Source organism: Triticum urartu, chromosome 1A, assembly GCF_056163025.1.
Source record: "Triticum urartu cultivar PI428250 chromosome 1A, HENAU_Tu73, whole genome shotgun sequence".
NCBI classification, from domain to species: domain Eukaryota; kingdom Viridiplantae; phylum Streptophyta; class Magnoliopsida; order Poales; family Poaceae; genus Triticum; species Triticum urartu.
The window spans coordinates 593,318,987-593,338,682 of NC_141873.1; the positions used below are offsets into that span (position 1 = coordinate 593,318,987).

The following is a 19,696-nucleotide window of genomic DNA, read 5'->3' on the forward strand; positions in this document are numbered from 1 at the left end:
CTGTTTACAGCATTTTCCATAAATGATGAGCATTTTTGAAAGCAATTTGGATTTACTGAAAATATTTTAGGTGAACCTAGTGAATTCCTTTGATGCTATGGGTTTAGGCAATCCCCATTCACTAGTAGAAAACGGAGCTTTAGCGCCGGTTCGTAAGGGCCTTTAGTGCCGGTTCTGGTCACTAAAGGCCCCCCCCTTTAGTACCGGTTCGGCAAGAACCGGCGCTATAGTGCCACCACGTGGCGTGAGCTCGCGCCCTGGTATGGGGGACCTTTAGTACCAGTTGGTGTTACCAACCGGTACTAAAGGTTCTTTTTTTGAAATTTTTTTTTGAAAATTTTGGAATTTTTTTTTGATTTTTTTTCGATTTTTAATTTTCCTGAATTATTTGATAATTTATTCTCTAATCACCTCTCTTAACTGCTCAAGTGTGAATACCAACCGGTACTAAAGGTTCTTTTTTTGAAATTTTTTTTTGAAAATTTTGGAAATTTTTTTTGATTTTTTTTTCGATTTTTAATTTTCCTGAATTATTTGATAATTTATTCTCTAATCACCTCTCTTAACTGCTCAAGTGTGGATCACTCATTCCCAATCGCCTTACTTCCCGGCCGGTCACCCATCCTCTCACTCCCCCAGCCTGAGCACGCTTAACTTCGGAGTTCTATTCCGCCTACATTCCAAGTCTGCACTTGTTGTTTTCCTGACAAATGTAAGCTGTCAATCTTATTAACCCTCAATAGTTTATCTTGAGCATGAAGTCACACATTTCATCGTTTGAGTTTGAAACTATTATTCTAAAAAACAGTAATTATTTAGTAACACTAATATTTCTTGAATAAGTAGTTTGACCATAGTTTGACCACAGTTTGACCATATTTGGCCAAAATTCAAAAAAACTGAGATACTTATTTAGTAACAGTAATAGTATTGCGTAATTATTTAGTAACACTCTATATTTCTTGAATCATTTGTTTGACCGGTTTGACAAGATTCAACCAAAATTCAAAAAACCATAAATTAGAGCATCTCTTTTTTTCCTTTTACAATTTTGTCATTTCAAAAATTGTCCTAAACCCTAAACCCGGGACTTCAAATGTCGGAAACTCTATGCTAAACAGTAAAAACTAAGGGTTTAAACCATAAAACCTAACCCTTTACCCTGAATTCTAAACCCTAGCACTAAATGCTAAAAACGTCTAAAAACGTCTAAAACGCCCAAAAACTCCATTTTCCCTTTGGAATTTTGTGCTTTTAAAAAATTGTCGAAACGGAAACCTGGTTGGTTCCTCTCTTTGGCACGTTGTTGACCTGTACTAGTTGGTTCCTCTGTGTGTTGCATGTGTTTGAGAAGAAGAACCAAGTACTAGTGTTGGAATATATTCTTGCTCACTGAACCATGGGAGATCCAAGTAAAGAAAAAACAGGGGATTCTAGTGTTAATAAGATGTATGAAATAGTTAGCAAACTGCTTGAGCACCAGCAGCAATCAAAGGCTGCTCCTGAGCCAGTTAAGAATACACTTGAGCCAAATTCAGTCCGACTATCAGGACCTAGTGACTACATCAGTTGGGCACGCCATGCCAAATTGATTTTGAGCACCAATGACTATGATTATTTACTTGTTGGCAATGAAGAAAGTTTGGAGAAAGGCGGTGCATGCAGGAAACAAATCAATGATAAAGTAATAGTATGGATGTTGGGAAGTATGGAACCAAAATTAGAGAACAAGTGGAAGGCATGGGCACTGTTTGTGAGGTCTTGTCATCTTTGAAGAAGCAATTTGTAGGGAAACAAATAAAATGCAAGCCACCCATATCATGCATGAGTTAAATAATTTGAAGCAGCGCTCAAGATCTATAACAGAGTATGCAGGTGAAGTAAAAAAATTATACAGAGACTTACATTATCATCACCCTTTTGAAGCTGTTCACAAGGATGACTTGGCAATTCGTCATGTGTGGTTTGAGTCATTTGTGAGCAAGCTATTTCTTGATGGCCTAGACCATGAACTAAACCTCTGTCGTCAATTGATATTTGCAATGCCTGAGTGGCCTAGTCTTGATGATATTATTTCTAGCATGATTGAGGAGGAGAATCATTTGGCACAACCGAAGGAGGATGGTCAGGAGCATGCAGCTCGTGGTGCATCATCCATACAACCTTGTCATGCTAAAAATTCTTTTGGTAAGGTGGATAAAAGCAAATTGCTTGGTGACCATTGCAAGAGAAAAGGACACACCAAGGGTGAGTGTTTTGAGTTGCATGGTTATCCACCTTGGTGGGATAAAGGGAGATCTCAGCTAGGGGGAGCTCGGGGTAAAAACAAAAGACAAGATAATTACAATGCATCTGCAGGGGAACTACCTGTGGTAGACATGCAAGCTCTTGAGGATTTCAAATCCAAGCTCAAACTCTCCGAAGGCTCATCTTCATCCAAAGGTTCCTCCAAATTTGATTCTATCTTTAATGCCATCACCCAAGGTATGGAATCACACCAAGCCTAGTCAAAATCATGGATAATTGATACTGGAGCTACTACCCACATGACAGGAGTGTGGGTGTCAAAACCGGCCGATCTCATGTAGGGGGTCCCGAACTATGCGTCTGAGGATTGAAGGTAACAAGGGATACATGAGACACAACGTTTACCCAGGTTCGGGCCCTCTTAATGGAGGTAAAACCCTACGTCCTGCTTGATTGTATTTAATGAGTATAGGGGTTACAAGAGTCGATCTACCTCGAGATCGTAATGGCTAAACCCTAGATGTCTAGCCTATATGAATTCTGATAGCCTCTACGGAATAGACCCTCCAGTTTATATAGACACCAGAGGGGCCTAGGGTTGTACATGTTGGGGGACGTAGTAATTTTAAAAAACAATCCTACACACACACAAGATCTATCATGGTGATGCATAGCAATGAGAGGGGAAGAGTGTTGTACACGTACCCACGTAGACCATAAGCAGAAGCATTATGACAACGCGGTTGATGTAGTCGTACATCTTCACGATCCGACCGATCCTAGTACCGGAAGTACGGCACCTCCGCGATCTGCACACGTTCGGCTCGGTGATCTCCCATGAACTCCTGATCTAGCTAAGTGTTGAGGGAGAGTTTCGTAAGCACGATGGCGTGATGACGGTGATGATGAAGCTACCGGCGCAGGGCTTCGCCTAAGCACTATGACGATATGACCGAGGTGGATTATGGTGGAGAGGGCACCGCACACGGCTAAGGGATCAATGATCAACTTGTGTGTTCTAGGGTGCCCCTGCCCTCGTATATAAAGGAGCAAGGGGGAGGCCGGCTGGCCCTTGGAGGCGTGCCAAAGAGGGGAGGAGTCCTCCTCCTAGTAGGAGTAGGACTCCCCCTTTCCTAGTCCAACTAGGAGGAAGATGGGGGAAGGAAGGAGAGGGAGAGAAGAGAAGGAAAGGGGGGTCATGGAAAAATGTATGATTTAATTCAGAACCCAAATGTGTCATGAAAAAATGTGCATCACCTCTGGTACTGTTTACAGCATTTTCCATAAATGATGAGCATTTTTGAAAGCAATTTGGATTTACTGAAAATATTTTAGGTGAACCTAGTGAATTCCTTTGATGCTATGGGTTTAGGCAATCCCCATTCAGTAGTAGAAAACGGAGCTTTAGCGCCGGTTCGTAAGGGCCTTTAGTGCCGGTTCCATAACCGGCACTAAAGGGTGGTCACTAAAGGCCCCCCCTTTAGTACCGGTTCGGCACGAACCGGCGCTAAAGTGCCACCACGTGGCGTGAGCTCGCGCCCTGGTATGGGGGACCTTTAGTACCGGTTGGTGTTACCAACCGGTACTAAAGTTTTTTTTTTAAATTTTTTTTTTTAATTTTGTAAAAAAAAAATTTGATATTTTTTCGATTTTTAGTTTTCCTGAATTATTTGATAATTTAGTCTCTAATCACCTCTCTTAACTCCTCAAGTGTGGATCACTCATTCCAAATCGCGTGACTTCCCGGCCGGTCACCCATCCTCTCACTCCCCGAGCCTGAACACGCTTAACTTCGGAGTTCTATTCCCCCTACATTCCAAGCCTGCACTTGTTGTTTTCCTGACAAATGTAAGTTGTCAATCCTATTAACCCTCAGTAGTTTAGCTTGAGCATGAAGTCACACATTTCATCGTTTGAGTTTGAAACTATTATTCTAAAAAAACAGTAATTATGTAGTAACACTAATATTTCTTGAATAAGTAGTTTGACCATAGTTTGACCACAATTTGACCAGATTTGGCCAAAATTCAAAAAAACTGAGATACTTATTTAGTAACACTAATAGTATTGCGTAATTATTTGGTAACACTCTATATTTCTTGAATCTGTTGTTTGACCGGTTTGACAAGATTTAACCAAAATTCAAAAATAAATAAATTAGAGCATCTCTTTTTTTCCTTTTACAATTTTCTCATTTCAAAAATTGTCCTAAATCCTAAACCCGGGACTTAAAACGTCGGAAACTCTATGCTAAACAGTAAAAACTATGGTTTAAACCATAAAACATAACCCTAAACCCTGAAATCTAAACCCTAGCACTAAACGCTAAAAATGTCTAAAAAACGTCTGAAACGCCCAAAAACTCCAGTTTCCCTTTGGAATTTTGTGCTTTTAAAAAATTGTCGAAACGGAAAACTGGATGGTTCCTCTCTTTGGCACATTGTTGACCTGTACTAGTTGGTTCCTCTGTGTGTTGCATGTGTTTGAGAAGAAGAACCAAGTACTAGTGTTGGAATATATTCTTGCTCACTGAACCATGGGAGATCCAAGTGAAGAAAAAACAGGGGATTCTAGTGTTAATAAGATGTATGAAATATTTAGCAAACTGCTTGAGCACCAGCAGCAATCAAAGGCTGCTCCTGAGCCAGTTAAGAATACACTTGAGCCAAATTCAGTCCGACTATCAGGACCTAGTGACTACATCAGTTGGGCACGCCATGCCAAATTGATTTTGAGCACCAATGACTATGATTATTTACTTGTTGGCAATGAAGAAAGTTTGGAGAAAGGCGGTGCATGCAGGAAACAAATCAATGATAAAGTACAAGTATGGATGTTGGGAAGTATGGAACCAAAATTAGAGAACAAGTGGAAGGCATGGGCACTGTTTGTGAGGTCTGGTCATCTTTGAAGAAACAATTTGTAGGGAAACAAATAAAATGCGAGCCACCCATATCATGCATGAGTTAACTAATTTGAAGGAGCGCTCAAGATCTATAACAGAGTATGCAGGTGAAGTAAAAAAATTATACAGAGACTTACATTATCATCACCCTTTTGAACCTGTTCACAAGGATGACTTGGCAATTCGTCATGTGTGGTTTGAGTCATTTGTGAGCAAGCTATTTCTTGATGGCCTAGACCATGAACTAAACCTCTGTCGTCAATTGATATTTGCAATGCCTGAGTGGCCTAGCCTTGATGATATTATTTCTAGCATGATTGAGGAGGAGACTCATTTGGCACAACCGAAGGAGGATGGTCAGGAGCATGCAGATGCTCGTGCTGCATTATCCATACAACCTTGTCATGCTACAAATTCTTTTGGTAAGGTGGATAAAAGCAAATTGCTTTGTGACCATTGCAAGAGAAAAGGACACACCAAGGGTGAGTGTTTTGAGTTGCATGGTTATCCACCTTGGTGGGATAAAGGGAGATCTCAGCTAGGGGGAGCTCGGGGTTAAAACAAAAGACAAGCTAATTACAATGCATCTACAGGGGAACTACCTGTGGTAGACATGCAAGCTCTTGAGGATTTCAAATCCAAGCTCAAACTCTCCGAAGGCTCATCTTCATCCCAAGGTTCCTCCAAAGTTGATTCTATCTTTAATGCCATCACCCAAGGTATGGAATCACAACAAGCATAGTCAAAATCATGGATAATTGATACTGGAGCTACTACCCACATGACAGGAGTGTGGGTGTCAAAACCGGCCGATCTCGTGTCAGGGGTCCCGAACTGTGCGTCTGAGGATCGAAGGTAACAAGGGATACAGGAGACACAACGTTTACCCAGGTTCGGGCCCTCTCAATGGAGGTAAAACCCTACGTCCTGCTTGATTGTATTTAATGAGTATAGGGGTTACAATAGTCGATCTACCTCGAGATCGTAATGGCTAAACCCTAGATGTCTAGCATATATGAATTCTGATAGCCTCTACGGACTAGACCCTCCAGTTTATATAGACACCAGAGGTTCCTAGGGTTGTACATGTTGGGGAACGTAGTAATTTCAAAAAAACAATCCAACGCACACGCAGGATCTATCATGGTGATGCATATCAATGAGAGGGGAAGAGTGTTGTACATGTACCCACATAGACCATAAGCAGAAGCATTATTACAATGCGGTTGATGTAGTCGTACGTCTTCACGATCCGACCGATCCTAGTACCGGAAGTATGGCACCTCCGCGATCTGCACACGTTCGGCTCGGTGATCTCCCATGAACTCCTGATGTAGCTAAGTGTCGAGCGAGAGTTTCGTAAGCACGACGGCGTGATGACGGTGATGATGAAGCTACCGGCGCAGGGCTTCGCCTAAGCACTATGACGATATGACCGAGGTGGATTATGGTGGAGAGGGCACCGCACACGGCTAAGGGATCAATGATCAACTTGTGTGTTCTAGGGTGCCCCTGCCCTCGTATATAAAGGAGCAAGGGGGAGGCCGGCCGGCCCTTGGAGGCGTGCCAAAGAGGGGAGGAGTCCTCCTCCTAGTAGGAGTAGGACTCCCCCTTTCCTAGTCCAACTAGGAGGAGGATGGGGGAAGGAAGGACAGGGAGAGAAGAGAAGGAAAGGGGGGTCATGGAAAAATGTATGATTTAATTCAGAACCCAAACGTGTCATGGAAAAATGTGCATCACCTCTGGTACTGTTTACAGCATTTTCCATAAATGATGAGCATTTTTGAAAGCAATTTGGATTTACTGAAAAAATTTTAGGTGAACCTAGTGAATTCCTTTGATGCTATGGGTTTAGGCAATCCCCATTCACTAGTAGAAAACGGAGCTTTAGCGCCGGTTCGTAAGAGCCTTTAGTGCCGGTTCCATAACCGGCACTAAAGGGTGGTCACTAAAGCCCCCCCCCCCTTTTAGTACCGGAAGTACGGCACCTCTGCGATCTGCACACGTTCGGCTCGGTGATCTCCCATGAACTCCTGATCTAGCTAAGTGTCGAGGGAGAGTTTCGTAAGCACGACGGCGTGATGACGGTGATGATGAAGCTACCGGCGTAGGGCTTTGCCTAAGCACTATGACGATATGACCGAGGTGGATTATGGTGGAGAGGGCACCGCACACGGCTAAGGGATCAATGATCAACTTGTGTGTTCTAGGGTGCCCCTGCCCTCGTATATAAAGGAGCAAGGGGGGAGGCCGGCCGGCCCTTGGACGCGTGCCAAGGAGGGGAGGAGTCCTCCTCCTAGTAGGAGTAGGACTCCCCCTTTCCTAGTCCAACTAGGAGGAGGAAGGGGGAAGGAAGGAGAGGGAGAGAAGAGAAGGAAAGGGGGGTCATGGAAAAATGTATGATTTATTTCAGAACCCAAATGTTTCATGGAAAAATGTGCATCACCTCTGGTACTGTTTACAGCATTTTCCATAAATGATGAGCATTTTTTAAAGCAATTTGGATTTACTGAATATATTTTAGGTCAACCTAGTGAATTCCTTTAATGCTATGGGTTTAGGCAATCCCCATTCACTAGTAGAAAACGGAGCTTTAGCGCCGGTTCGTAAGGGCCTTTAGTGCCGGTTCTATAACCGGCACTAAAGGGTGGTCACTAAAGGCCCCCCCCTTTAGTACCGGTTCGGCAAGAACCGGCGCTATAGTGCCACCACGTGGCGTGAGCTCGCGCCCTGGTATGGGGGACCTTTAGTACCAGTTGGTGTTACCAACCGGTACTAAAGGTTCTTTTTTTGAAAAAAAAAATTGAAAATTTTGGAAAAAAATTTTGATTTTTATTTCGATTTTTAATTTTCCTGAATTATTTGATAATTTATTCTCTAATCACCTCTCTTAACTGCTCAAGTGTGGATCACTCATTCCAAATCGCCTGATTTCCCGGCCGGTCACCCATCCTCTCACTCCCCCAGCCTGAGCACGCTTAACTTCGGAGTTCTATTCCGCCTACATTCCAAGTCTGCACTTGTTGTTTTCCTGACAAATGTAAGCTGTCAATCCTATTAACCCTTAGTAGTTTAGCATGAGCATGAAGTCACACATTTCATCGTTTGAGTTTGAAACTATTATTCTAAAAAACAGTAATTATGTGGTAACACTAATATTTCTTGAATAAGTAGTTTGACCACAGTTTGACCACAGTTTGACCATATTTGGCCAAAATTCAAAAAAACTGAGATACTTATTTAGTAACAGTAATAGTATTGCGTAATTATTTAGTAACACTCTATATTTCTTGAATCAGTTGTTTGACCGGTTTGACAAGATTTAACCAAAATTCAAAAAAACATAAATTAGAGAATCTCTTTTTTTCCTTTTACAATTTTGTCATTTCAAAAATTGTCCTAAACCCTAAACCCGGGACTTAAAACGTCGGAAACTCTATGCTAAACAGTAAAAACTAAGGGTTTAAACCATAAAACCTAACCCTAAACCCTGAATTCTAAACCCTAGCACTAAATGCTAAAAACGTCTAAAACGCCCAAAAACTCCATTTTCCCTTTGGAATTTTGTGCTTTTAAAAAATTGTCGAAACGGAAAACTGGTTGGTTCCTCTCTTTGGCACATTGTTGACATGTACTAGTTGGTTCCTCTGTGTGTTGCATGTGTTTGAGAAGAAGAACCAAGTACTAGTGTTGGAATATATTGTTGCTCACTGAACCATGGGAGATCCAAGTAAAGAAAAAACAGGGGATTCTAGTGTTAATAAGATGTATGAAATATTTAGCAAACTGCTTGAGCACCAGCAGCAATCAAAGGCTGCTCCCGAGCCAGTTAAGAATACACTTGAGCCAAATTCAGTCCGACTATCAGGACCTGGTGACTACATCAGTTGGGCACGCCATGCCAAATTGATTTTGAGCACCAATGACTATGATTATTTACTTGTTGGCAATGAAGAAAGTTTGAAGAAAGGCGGTGCATGCAGGAAACAAATCAATGATAAAGTACTAGTATGGATGTTGGGAAGTATGGAACCAAAATTAGAGAACAAGTGGAAGGCATGGGCACTGTTTGTGAGGTCTGGTCATCTTTGAAGAAGCAATTTGTAGGGAAACAAATAAAATTCAGGCCACCCATATCATGCATGAGTTAACTAATTTGAAGCAGCGCTCAAGATCTATAACAGAGTATGCAGGTGAAGTAAAAAAATTATATAGAGACTTACATTATCATCACACTTTTGAACCTGTTCACAATGATGACTTGGCAATTCGTCATGTGTGGTTTGAGTCATTTGTGAGCAAGCTATTTCTTGATGGCCTAGACCATGAACTAAACCTCTGTCGTCCATTGATATTTGCAATGCCTGAGTGGCCTAGTCTTGATGATATTATTTCTAGCATGATTGAGGAGGAGACTCGTTTGGCACAACCGAAGGAGGATGGTCAGGAGCATGCAGATGCTCGTACTGCATTATCCATACAATCTTGTCATGCTACAAATTCTTTTGGTAAGGTGGATAAAAGCAAATTGCTTTGTGACCATTGCAAGAGAAAAGGACACACCAAGGGTGAGTGTTTTGAGTTGCATGGTTATCCACCTTGGTGGGATAAAGGGAGATCTCAGCTAGGGGAGCTCGGGGTTAAAACAAAAGACAAGCTAATTACAATGCATCTGCAGGGGAACTACCTGTGGTAGACATGCAAGCTATTGAGGATTTCAAATCCAAGCTCAAACTCTCCGAAGTCTCATCTTCATCCCAAGGTTCCTCCAAAGTTGATTCTATCTTTAATGCCATCACCCAAGGTATGGAATCACACCAAGCCTAGACAAAATCATGGATAATTGATACTGGAGCTACTACCCACATGACAGGAGTGTCGGTGTCAAAACCGGCCGATCTCGTGTAGGGGGTCCCGAACTGTGCGTCTGAGGATCGAAGGTAACAAGGGATACAGGAGACACAGCGTTTACCAAGGTTCGGGCCCTCTTAATGGAGGTAAAACCCTACGTCCTGCTTGATTGTATTTAATGAGTATAGGGGTTACAAGAGTCGATCTACCTCGAGATCGTAATGGCTAAACCCTAGATGTCTAGCCTATATGAATTCTGATAGCCTCTACGGACTAGACCCTCCAGTTTATATAGACACCAGAGGGGCCTAGGGTTGTACATGTTGGGGAACGTGGTAATTTCAAAAAACAATCCGAATTCTGATAGCCTCTACGGACTAGACCCTCCAGTTTATATAGACACCAGAGGGGCCTAGGGTTGTACATGTTGGGGAACGTGGTAATTTCAAAAAACAATCCTACGCACACGCAAGATCTATCATGGTGATGCATAGCAATGAGAGGGGAAGAGTGTTGTACACGTACCCACGTAGACCATAAGCAGAAGCATTATGACAACGCGGTTGATGTACTCGTACGTCTTCACAATCCGACCGATCCTAGTACCGGAAGTACGGCACCTCCGCGATCTGCACACGTTCGGCTCGGTGATGTCCCACGAACTCCTGATCTAGCTAAGTGTCGAGGGAGAGTTTCGTAAGAACGACGGCGTGATGACGGTGATGATGAAGCTACCGGCGCAGGGCTTCGCCTAAGCACTATGACGATATGACCGAGGTGGATTATGGTGGAGAGGGCACCACACACGGCTAAGGGATCAATGATCAACTTGTGTGTTCTAGGGTGCCCCTGCCCTCGTATATAAAGGAGCAAGGGGGGAGGCCGACCGGCCCTTGGAGGCGTGCCAAGGAGGGGAGGAGTCCTCCTCCTAGTAGGAGTAGGACTCCCCCTTTCCTAGTCCAACTAGGAGGAGGAAGGGGGAAGGAAGGAGAGGGAGAGAAGAGAAGGAAAGGGGGGTCATGGAAAAATGTATGATTTAATTCAGAACCCAAATGTGTCATGGAAAAATGTGCATCACCTCTGGTACTGTTTACAGCATTTTCCATAAATGATGAGCATTTTTGAAAGCAATTTGGATTTACTGAAAATATTTTAGGTGAACCTAGTGAATTCCTTTGATGCTATGGGTTTAGGCAATCCCCATTCACTAGTAGAAAACGGAGCTTTAGCGCCGGTTCGTAAGGGCCTTTAGTGTCGGTTCTGGTCACTAAAGGCCCCCCCCCTTTAGTACCGGTTCGGCAAGAACCGGCGCTATAGTGCCACCACGTGGCGTGAGCTCGCGCCCTGGTATGGGGGACCTTTAGTACCAGTTGGTGTTACCAATCGGTACTAAAGGTTCTTTTTTTGAAAAAAAAATTTGAAAATTTTGGAAATTTTTTTTGATTTTTTTTTCGTTTTTTAATTTTCCTGAATTATTTGATAATTTATTCTCTAATCACCTCTCTTAACTACTCAAGTGTGGATACCAACCCGTACTAAAGGTTCTTTTTTTGAAAAAAAAATTTGAAAATTTTGGAAATTTTTTTTGATTTTTTTTTCGATTTTTAATTTTCCTGAATTATTTGATAATTTATTCTCTAATCACCTCTCTTAACTGCTCAAGTGTGGATCACTCATTCCCAATCGCCTTACTTCCCGGCCGGTCACCCATCCTCTCACTCCCCCAGCCTGAGCACGCTTAACTTCGGAGTTCTATTCCGCCTACATTCCAAGTCTGCACTTGTTGTTTTCCTGACAAATGTAAGCTGTCAATCTTATTAACCCTCAATAGTTTAGCTTGAGCATGAAGTCACACATTTCATCGTTTGAGTTTGAAACTATTATTCTAAAAAACAGTAATTATTTAGTAACACTAATATTTCTTGAATAAGTAGTTTGACCATAGTTTGACCACAGTTTGACCATATTTGGCCAAAATTCAAAAAAACTGAGATACTTATTTAGTAACAGTAATAGTATTGCGTAATTATTTAGTAACACTCTATATTTCTTGAATCAGTTGTTTGACCGGTTTGACAAGATTCAACCAAAATTCAAAAAAAACATAAATTAGAGCATCTCTTTTTTTTCCTTTTACAATTTTGTCATTTCAAAAATTGTCCTAAACCCTAAACCCGGGACATAAAACGTCGGAAACTCTATGCTAAACAGTAAAAACTAAGGGTTTAAACCATAAAACCTAACCCTAAACCCTGAATTCTAAACCCTAGCACTAAATGCTAAAAACGTCTAAAAACGTCTAAAACGCCCAAAAACTCCATTTTCCCTTTGGAATTTTGTGCTTTTAAAAAATTGTCAAAACGGAAAACTGGTTGGTTCCTCTCTTTGGCACGTTGTTGACCTGTACTAGTTGGTTCCTCTGTGTGTTGCATGTGTTTGAGAAGAAGAACCAAGTACTAGTTTTGGAATATATTCTTGCTCACTGAACCATGGGAGATCCAAGTAAAGAAAAAACAGGGGATTCTAGTGTTAATAAGATGTATGAAATATTTAGCAAACTGCTTGAGCACCAGCAGCAATCAAAGGCTGCTCCTGAGCCAGTTAAGAATACACTTGAGCCAAATTCAGTCCGACTATCAGGACCTGGTGACTACATCAGTTGGGCACGCCATGCCAAATTGATTTTGAGCACCAATGACTATGATTATTTACTTGTTGGCAATGAAGAAAGTTTGGAGAAAGGCGGTGCATGCAGGAAACAAATCAATGATAAAGTACTAGTATGGATGTTGGGAAGTATGGAACCAAAATTAGAGAACAAGTGGAAGGCATGGGCACTGTTTGTGAGGTCTTGTCATCTTTGAAGAAGCAATTTGTAGGGAAACAAATAAAATGCAAGCCACCCATATCATGCATGAGTTAAATAATTTGAAGCAGCGCTCAAGATCTATAACAGAGTATGCAGGTGAAGTAAAAAAATTATACAGAGACTTACATTATCATCACCCTTTTGAACCTGTTCACAAGGATGACTTGGCAATTCGTCATGTGTGGTTTGAGTCATTTGTGAGCAAGCTATTTCTTGATGGCCTAGACCATGAACTAAACCTCTGTCGTCAATTGATATTTGCAATGCCTGAGTGGCCTAGTCTTGATGATATTATTTCTAGCATGATTGAGGAGGAGACTCATTTGGCACAACCGAAGGAGGATGGTCAGGAGCATGCAGCTCGTGGTGCATCATCCATACAACCTTGTCATGCTAAAAATTCTTTTGGTAAGGTGGATAAAAGCAAATTGCTTTGTGACCATTGCAAGAGAAAAGGACACACCAAGGGTGAGTGTTTTGAGTTGCATGGTTATCCACCTTGGTGGGATAAAGGGAGATCTCAGCTAGGGGGAGCTCGGGGTAAAAACAAAAGACAAGCTAATTACAATGCATCTGCAGGGGAACTACCTGTGGTAGACATGCAAGCTCTTGAGGATTTCAAATCCAAGCTCAAACTCTCCGAAGGCTCATCTTCATCCCAAGGTTCCTCCAAATTTGATTCTGTCTTTAATGCCATCACCCAAGGTATGGAATCACACCAAGCCTAGTCAAAATCATGGATAATTGATACTGGAGCTACTACCCACATGACAGGAGTGTGGGTGTCAAAACCGGCCGATCTCATGTAGGGGGTCCCGAACTATGCGTCTGAGGATCGAAGGTAACAAGGGATACAGGAGACACAATGTTTACCCAGGTTCGGGCCCTCTTAATGGAGGTAAAACCCTACGTCCTCCTTGATTGTATTTAATGAGTATAGGGGTTACAAGAGTCGATCTACCTCGAGATCGTAATGGCTAAACCCTAGATGTCTAGCCTATATGAATTCTGATAGCCTCTACGGACTAGACCCTCCAGTTTATATAGACACCAGAGGGGCCTAGGGTTGTACATGTTGGGGGACGTAGTAATTTTAAAAAACAATCCTACACACACACAAGATCTATCATGGTGATGCATAGCAATGAGAGGGGAAGAGTGTTGTACACGTACCCACGTAGACCATAAGCAGAAGCATTATGACAACGCGGTTGATGTAGTCGTACGTCTTCACGATCCGACCGATCCTAGTACCGGAAGTACGGCACCTCCGCGATCTGCACACGTTTGGCTCGGTGATCTCCCATGAACTCCTGATCTAGCTAAGTGTCGAGGGAGAGTTTCGTAAGCACGATGGCGTGATGACGGTGATGATGAAGCTACCGGCGCAGGGCTTCGCCTAAGCACTATGACGATATGACCGAGGTGGATTATGGTGGAGAGGGCACCGCACACGGCTAAGGGATCAATGATCAACTTGTGTGTTCTAGGGTGCCCCTGCCCTCGTATATAAAGGAGCAAGGGGGAGGCCGGCTGGCCCTTGGAGGCGTGCCAAAGAGGGGAGGAGTCCTCCTCCTAGTAGGAGTAGGACTCCCCCTTTCCTAGTCCAACTAGGAGGAGGATGGGGGAAGGAAGGAGAGGGAGAGAAGAGAAGGAAAGGGGGGTCATGGAAAAATGTATGATTTAATTCAGAACCCAAATGTGACATGAAAAAATGTGCATCACCTCTGGTACTGTTTACAGCATTTTCCATAAATGATGAGCATTTTTGAAAGCAATTTGGATTTACTGAAAATATTTTAGGTGAACCTAGTGAATTCCTTTGATGCTATGGGTTTAGGCAATCCCCATTCAGTAGTAGAAAACGGAGCTTTACCGCCGGTTCGTAAGGGCCTTTAGTGCCGGTTCCATAACCGGCACTAAAGGGTGGTCACTAAAGGCCCCCCCTTTAGTACCGGTTCGGCACGAACCGGCGCTAAAGTGCCACCACGTGGCGTGAGCTCGCGCCCTGGTATGGGGGACCTTTAGTACCGGTTGGTGTTACCAACCGGTACTAAAGTTTTTTTTTTGAATTTTGTAAAAAAAAATTGATATTTTTTCGATTTTTAGTTTTCCTGAATTATTTGATAATTTAGTCTCTAATCACCTCTCTTAACTCCTCAAGTGTGGATCACTCATTCCAAATCGCCTGACTTCCCGGCCGGTCACCCATCCTCTCACTCCCCCAGCCTGAACACGCTTAACTTCGGAGTTCTATTCCCCCTACATTCCAAGCCTGCACTTGTTGTTTTCCTGACAAATGTAAGTTGTCAATCCTATTAACCCTCAGTAGTTTAGCTTGAGCATGAAGTCACACATTTCATCGTTTGAGTTTGAAACTATTATTCTAAAAAAACAGTAATTATGTAGTAACAGTAATATTTCTTGAATAAGTAGTTTGACCATAGTTTGACCACAATTTGACCAGATTTGGCCAAAATTCAAAAAAACTGAGATACTTATTTAGTAACACTAATAGTATTGCGTAATTATTTAGTAACACTCTATATTTCTTGAATCTGTTGTTTGACCGGTTTGACAAGATTTAACCAAAATTCAAAAATAAATAAATTAGAGCATCTCTTTTTTTCCTTTTACAATTTTCTCATTTCAAAAATTGTCCTAAATCCTAAACCCGGGACTTAAAACGTCGGAAACTCTATGCTAAACAGTAAAAACTATGGTTTAAACCATAAAACCTAACCCTAAACCCAGAAATCTAAACCCTAGCACTAAACGCTAAAAATGTCTAAAAAACGTCTAAAACGCCCAAAAACTCAAGTTTCCCTTTGGAATTTTTGCTTTTAAAAAATTGTCGAGACGGAAAACTGGATGGTTCCTCTCTTTGGCACATTGTCGACCTGTACTAGTTGGTTCCTCTGTGTGTTGCATGTGTTTGAGAAGAAGAACCAAGTACTAGTGTTGGAATATATTCTTGCTCACTGAACCATGGGAGATCCAAGTGAAGAAAAAACAGGGGATTCTAGTGTTAATAAGATGTATGAAATATTTAGCAAACTGCTTGAGCACCAGCAGCAATCAAAGGCTGCTCCTGAGCCAGTTAAGAATACACTTGAGCCAAATTCAGTCCGACTATCAGGACCTGGTGACTACATCAGTTGGGCACACCATGCCAAATTGATTTTGAGCACCAATGACTATGATTATTTACTTGTTGGCAATGAAGAAAGTTTGGAGAAAGGCGGTGCATGCAGGAAACAAATCAATGATAAAGTACAAGTATGGATGTTGGGAAGTATGGAACCAAAATTAGAGAACAAGTGGAAGGCATGGGCACTGTTTGTGAGGTCTGGTCATCTTTGAAGAAACAATTTGTAGGGAAACAAAGAAAATGCGAGCCACCCATATCATGCATGAGTTAACTAATTTGAAGGAGCGCTCAAGATCTATAACAGAGTATGCAGGTGAAGTAAAAAAATTATACAGAGACTTACATTATCATCACCCTTTTGAACCTGTTCACAAGGATGACTTGGCAATTCGTCATGTGTGGTTTGAGTCATTTGTGAGCAAGCTATTTCTTGATGGCCTAGACCATGAACTAAACCTCTGTCATCAATTGATATTTGCAATGCCTGAGTGGCCTAGTCTTGATGATATTATTTCTAGCATGATTGAGGAGGAGACTCATTTGGCACAACCGAAGGAGGATGGTCAGGAGCATGCAGATGCTCGTGCTGCATTATCCATACAACCTTGTCATGCTACAAATTCTTTTGGTAAGGTGGATAAAAGCAAATTGCTTTGTGACCATTGCAAGAGAAAAGGACACACCAAGGGTGAGTGTTTTGAGTTGCATGGTTATCCACCTTGGTGGGATAAAGGGAGATCTCAGCTAGGGGGAGCTCGGGGTTAAAACAAAAGACAAGCTAATTACAATGCATCTATAGGGGAACTACCTGTGGTAGACATGCAAGCTCTTGAGGATTTCAAATCCAAGCTCAAACTCTCCGAAGGCTCATCTTCATCCCAAGGTTCCTCCAAAGTTGATTCTATCTTTAATGCCATCACCCAAGGTATGGAATCACACCAAGCCTAGTCAAAATCATGGATAATTGATACTGGAGCTACTAACCACATGACAGGAGTGTCGGTGTCAAAACCGGCCGATCTCGTGTCAGGGGTCCCGAACTGTGCGTCTGAGGATCGAAGGTAACAAGGGATACAGGAGACACAACGTTTACCCAGGTTCGGGCCCTCTTAATGGAGGTAAAACCCTACGTCCTGCTTGATTGTATTTAATGAGTATAGGGGTTACAATAGTCGATCTACCTCGAGATCGTAATGGCTAAACCCTAGATGTCTAGCATATATGAATTCTGATAGCCTCTACGGACTAGACCCTCCAGTTTATATAGACACCAGAGGTTCCTAGGGTTGTACATGTTGGGGAACGTAGTAATTTCAAAAAAACAATCCAACGCACACGCAGGATCTATCATGGTGATGCATATCAATGAGAGGGGAAGAGTGTTGTACACGTACCCACGTAGACCATAAGCAGAAGCATTATTACAATGCGGTTGATGTAGTCGTACGTCTTCATGATCCGACCGATCCTAGTACCGGAAGTATGGCACCTCCGCGATCTGCACACGTTCGGCTCGGTGATCTCCCATGAACTCCTGATCTAGCTAAGTGTCGAGCGAGAGTTTCGTAAGCACGACGGCGTGATGACGGTGATGATGAAGCTACCGGCGCAGGGCTTCGCCTAAGCACTATGACGATATGACCGAGGTGGATTATGGTGGAGAGGGCACCGCACACGGCTAAGGGATCAATGATCAACTTGTGTGTTCTAGGGTGCCCCTGCCCTCGTATATAAAGGAGCAAGGGGGAGGCCGGCCGGCCCTTGGAGGCGTGCCAAGGAGGGGAGGAGTCCTCCTCCTAGTAGGAGTAGGACTCCCCCTTTCCTAGTCCAACTAGGAGGAGGATGGGGGAAGGAAGGAGAGGGAGAGCAGAAAAGGAAAGGGGGGTCATGGAAAAATGTATGATTTAATTCAGAACCCAAATGTGTCATGGAAAAATGTGCATCACCTCTGGTACTGTTTACAGCATTTTCCATAAATGATGAGCATTTTTGAAAGCAATTTGGATTTACTGAAAATATTTTTGGTGAACCTAGTGAATTCCTTTGATGCTATGGGTTTAGGCAATCCCCATTCACTAGTAGAAAACGGAGCTTTAGCGCCGGTTCGTAAGGGCCTTTAGTGCCGGTTCCATAACCGGCACTAAAGGGTGGTCACTAAAGGCCCCCCCCCTTTAGTACCGGTTCGGCACGAACCGGCGCTAAAGTGCCACCACGTGGCGTGAGCTCGCGCCCTGGTATGGGGGACCTTTAGTACCGGTTGGTGTTACCAACCGGTACTAAAGTTTTTTTTTGAATTTTTTTTTGAAAATTTTGTAAAAAAAAATTTGATTTTTTTTCGATCTTTAATTTTCCTGAATTATTTGATAATTTAGTCTCTAATCACCTCTCTTAGCTGCTCAAGTGTGGATCACTCATTCCAAATCGCCTGACTTCTCGGCCGGTCACCCATCCTCTCACTCCCCTAGTCTGAGCACGCTTAACTTCGGAGTTCTATTCCCCCTACATTCCAAGTCTGCACTTGTTGTTTTCCTGACAAATGTAAGCTGTCAATCCTATTAACCCTCAGTTGTTTAGCTTGAGCATGAAGTCACACATTTCATCGTTTGAGTTTGAAACTATTATTCTAAAAAACAGTAATTATGTAGTAACACTAATATTTCTTGAATAAGTAGTTTGACCATAGTTTGACCACAATTTGACCAGATTTGGCCAAAATTCAAAAAAACTGAGATACTTATTTAGTAACACTAATAGTATTGCGTAATTATTTAGTAACACTCTATATTTCTTGAATCTGTTGTTTGACCGGTTTGACAAGATTTAACCAAAATTCAAAAAAACATAAATTAGAGCATCTCTTTTTTTCCTTTTACAATTTTGTCATTTCAAAAATTGTCCTAAACCCTAAACCCGGGACTTAAAACGTCGGAAACTCTATGCTAAACAGTAAAAACTAAGGGTTTAAACCATAAAACCTAACCCTAAACCCTGAAATCTAAACCCTAGCACTAAACACTAAAAATGTCTAAAAAACGTCTAAAATGCCCAAAAACTCCAGTTTCCCTTTGGAATTTTGTTCTTTTAAAAAATTGTCGAAACGGAAAACTGGATGGTTCCTCTCTTTGGCACATTGTTGACCTGTACTAGTTGGTTCCTCTGTGTGTTGCATGTGTTTGAGAAGAAGAACCAAGTACTAGTGTTGGAATATATTCTTGCTCACTGAACCATGGGAGATCCAAGTAAAGAAAAAACAGGGGATTCTAGTGTTAATAAGATGTATGAAATATTTAGCAAACTGCTTGAGCACCAGCAGTAATCAAAGGCTGCTCCTGAGCCAGTTAAGAATACACTTGAGCCAAATTCAGTCCGACTATCAGGACCTGGTGACTACATCAGTTGGGCACGCCATGCCAAATTGATTTTGAGCACCAATGACTATGATTATTTACTTGTTGGCAATGAAGAAAGTTTGGAGAAAGGCGGTGCATGCAGGAAACAAATCAATGATAAAGTACTAGTATGGATGTTGGGAAGTATGGAACAAAAATTAGAGAACAAGTGGAAGGCATGGGCACTGTTTGTGAGGTCTTGTCATCTTTGAAGATGCAATTTGTAGTGAAACAAATAAAATGCAAGCCACCCATATCATGCATGAGTTAAGTAATTTGAAGCA

General features: G+C 42.2%; 4 pseudogenes; all 4 read left to right on the forward strand.

The window, feature by feature from the left end:
* Nucleotides 1-4,783: 4,783 nt before the first annotated feature.
* On the forward strand, nt 4,784-6,011 carry LOC147993259 (uncharacterized; annotated as a pseudogene).
* Nucleotides 6,012-8,869: 2,858 nt separating this feature from the next.
* LOC147993260 (uncharacterized) lies at nt 8,870-9,848 on the forward strand (annotated as a pseudogene).
* Nucleotides 9,849-12,492: 2,644 nt separating this feature from the next.
* On the forward strand, nt 12,493-13,681 carry LOC147993261 (uncharacterized; annotated as a pseudogene).
* Nucleotides 13,682-15,860: 2,179 nt separating this feature from the next.
* LOC147993262 (uncharacterized) lies at nt 15,861-17,088 on the forward strand (annotated as a pseudogene).
* Nucleotides 17,089-19,696: the final 2,608 nt, after the last annotated feature.